Source organism: Lutra lutra, chromosome 4, assembly GCF_902655055.1.
Source record: "Lutra lutra chromosome 4, mLutLut1.2, whole genome shotgun sequence".
Taxonomy (NCBI): domain Eukaryota; kingdom Metazoa; phylum Chordata; class Mammalia; order Carnivora; family Mustelidae; genus Lutra; species Lutra lutra.
Window position 1 is genome coordinate 186806479 of NC_062281.1, and position 902 is coordinate 186807380.

Sequence of the window (902 nt, forward strand, 5' to 3'; positions counted from 1 at the left end):
TGTATTTATCAAGTATTTTGGGCATTGGGCTCTGGTCCTGGACTTCTTCTGGTCAAGGGCTAAGACGGAGGGGCGGGAGGAACAGGACTAGCTGGTTTAAGCGTGAGATTTGCTGGACCCCATGCTGGGGGACAGAGAAAGGACAGCTGTCATAGCTGGTCTGTAGCACTTACTACCAACGCTGGGGCTCAGCACTTACTACAACCCAGTGAAGCTCTTCATAAAATATCGAAAACCCCTTCTCCCCTTCCCACTCCTGAGACAACTTCCTGGAGGAAAGGACCTGTCTGTCCGGGTCCACTTTGGCTGCTCAGTACCCAGCGTGGTCCCGGGTCCAAGGTACTGCTGGAGAAATCCTTGTGGAATGAATGCATGATGGCCTGCACTGCCCAAGGGCTCGGGATGGACTAGGCATTTTCTCAGTGGCCCCTCTCAAGCATCCGGTGGCCCATTTTTAGGTCTCAAGGTCACTACCAAGAAAGAGAAGCTGCTAAAATGACACCTCTTTGCACCCACATGACTCAACACAGAAGTTAACAGGAGCTTTTAAAAACAAGGCTCTCGAGTGTCTGTCCCCTACTCTGCTGAGGACAGCATCAGCGGTATCAGATAGGAATTGGGGCCAGGCGACCTGCTGGTCCTTGGGCATCAGTGTGGCTCTGAGGTCATTTAGCAGGTCTCTGCTCAGCAGACAAGGTGGAAGAAACAAATTGGAAGGGACCGATCAGCACGGGGTTTGACCACTGCAGGGACACCAAGGATTTGGGAAACTGGGGAGGGGAATTGTGAAGTTAGCACTGTGCAGAGGTAGGCTGGCAACGGCAACTGAGAGAGAGAGCACAGTAGTTAGGGCAGGACACCGGACCTAAGGTATTAACTGAGGGAAGCAGGTGACTCTCTCA